The sequence below is a fragment of the Penaeus monodon genome, chromosome 4 (assembly GCF_015228065.2).
Source record: "Penaeus monodon isolate SGIC_2016 chromosome 4, NSTDA_Pmon_1, whole genome shotgun sequence".
Classification (NCBI taxonomy): Eukaryota; Metazoa; Arthropoda; class Malacostraca; order Decapoda; family Penaeidae; genus Penaeus; species Penaeus monodon.
Genome location: NC_051389.1, coordinates 42,356,739 through 42,359,238, shown reverse-complemented (window position 1 = coordinate 42,359,238; position 2,500 = coordinate 42,356,739). Strand labels below are relative to the sequence as shown.

Here is a 2,500-nt window from a genome sequence, read left to right as displayed (position 1 = left end):
TGAGTGGATCAGAAGATCGAGCGAAGAGAGCGCAAGGGGGGGGGGAGGAAGGATAGATACCGATAGACACGGAGACAGATTGATATATTGAAAGACTGACAGACAAATACATCCGATATGAACAGTCATACTCTCTCTCTGTCACTTACTGTCTCTTTTCAGTTTCTACCTGTCTATCTGTCTATCTCCGTCTCCGTCTTCATCTCTGTCTGTCTGTCTGTCTGTCTGTCTGTCTGTCTGTCTATCTCCGTCTCTGTCTCCGTCTCTGTCTGTCTGTCTGTCTATCTCCGTCTCTGTCCCGCCTCTGTCTGTCTGTCTGTCTGTCTGTCTATCTCCGTCTCCGTCTCTGTCTGTCTGTTTGTCTGTCTGTCTATCTCCGTCTCCGTCTCCGTCTCTGTCTGTCTGTCTGCATTCTCTGCCCCACCTTCCCTCCATCGCTCTCGCAATAACAACATCAGGTCGTTCAAATCAGGGGACATGTCGGTGATGTTGTTAATTAGCGCTGTGTATGGCCTCACCTGCTCCCTATTGACCGCGGTGAAGAGTCTAACAGCTGGGCAAGGCATCTTTTGTGATGGGAGCTGAGGGCGCGAGGGCGTGAGGGCGCGAGAGAGGCGTGAGGAAGGTACGAGGAAGAGTAGTAGGTCAAAAGGGGAAATGGGAGGGAGGAAGGAATGAAGAGTGGGTTAAGAGGGGAAGAGGAAAAAGTTTAGCGACGAATGAAAATTCCAAATACTACGTCGAAAATATTCATCTGGTGAAAAGAGCTTTGACTTCTCTCGGCTTGAACCCATTCTGTTACTGACCATTACTGGCACTCTTAAAGTAATCAGATATAGGAATCCCATCATTCTGATACCCAAAATTCGTTCGCAAAAGTACTTGAATTACTTATCAGTAACTATTAGAAGAAATAACCATACCATTAGACATGCCATCTGGTCGCAGTGAAATAGAGCACATTAATGCAAAGACAAAACAGACATCAAACGCTCCAACCAAGGGTCATCTGTGCAAGCATGAGAGCTATTGCTCGCGATAAGCATGTTCCCCGGTGTCAAAGGGAGAGATGCCCATTATGTCAGGACAAAAACTCCCAAAAGAAGGTTATTTGCAGGTAATTAAACAGCAAGGTGGCGCAAGAACGATAAGGTTACCGCAACGCCATGCTGGAACAGCTGGGCGTTTTTTAGCCCAAACAAATGCCGTTGACAGTATTTTAAGATTGCTGTGTTGTAGCGCAAGCAAATTCAAGGTATATATATCTATATATATACACACAAATACATTATTTATTTATTTATTTATTTACATTTTTATTTATTTATTTTTATTTTTTTATTTATATATTTGTATTTATTATTTTTTTTCATTTATCTATTTTTTATATAGCCAGTAATGCCATCATCATAATCTACTGCCTCAACCTTTCTGAAGAAGATCCTAAGGATAATCTGAAATCGATATCCACAAAGATGCAGGACTGCAAAATATACCCTTTCACAACTATTCATACTTGCAATCGTGCCCTTCTGCGGGTTATGTTCCGTCAGCCTTTATAGTCCGGCACTTTGTCCATGAGTGGCTTTTAGCATAAGTTACTCCCATTCTCAGGGCTAGAGATCCTTAAACTACAGAAACCTTTACACAGTTTAAGACGCATTATTCAACGATAGATTTTAGGCCACTTTGAAGTACTTATTCATATATAATTGACTAGCTGCTCCTGACTTCTGGTGGGTTCATTCAGTGCTGATTTACTGAGGCATCAGAGAACCCCTTCAGTGCAACACCTACTCGGACAAGATCCTACTGATGGGTGGCCTTTTTCCACATAAAACGAAAACGTGCACTGGGATTTGTCTTTTACCCTTCATTTATATATCAGCGGTCTATTACCGCACACTATCCAAACTATTAGATTTTTTGTTCTTACTGCTTTTGTATAAAGAAATGCCTGTTATCGGACGATCGTTGTGCCAGGCAGGCAAAAACTACACACGAATCACACCCATACATTCCGCGACACAACTCTCACGATGGCCATACTCCACGTGTGCCTTGTGGCCACATTTCAGCGGATACGAAGCGGACCACGAAGCACAAACAGGTTTCTACCGAGCTTTACGAACATGCAGTGTGCGATCTCTCCTTAGCTATTTTTACTATGTTGTGACACAGTCTAAGTTCCACACAATGATGTTAGTAAATTGAAGGTTATACAGAACAAAGCACCAGAACAGATAAAGTGGAACTACTTGTGAAATGCATTTATCTCGATTCTGAAAAAGGTTAACTTATACCCATAAGACAAAAATATAGACGAGATGCTAAATATTGTCCAACCAAGAACACCTTACATCTGCGAGCCTGCAGTCAACGGAAGTGAAAGGCTGCAACTGCCAAGGACTCGTATGACGTCAAGGTCCACACAAGGAAGGCTCAGATAAAGACTAAAGCGATTGAACCGAGAGCCGGGATGTTAATATATCAAGGATGC

General features: G+C 42.7%; 1 protein-coding gene across 1 annotated transcript in view; it reads right to left on the bottom strand.

Annotated features, from left to right (window-relative positions):
* Nucleotides 1-2,500, bottom strand: part of LOC119572222 — a 52,594-nt gene that overhangs the window by 13,618 nt on the left and 36,476 nt on the right. The gene's annotated exons all lie outside the window — the stretch shown is intronic.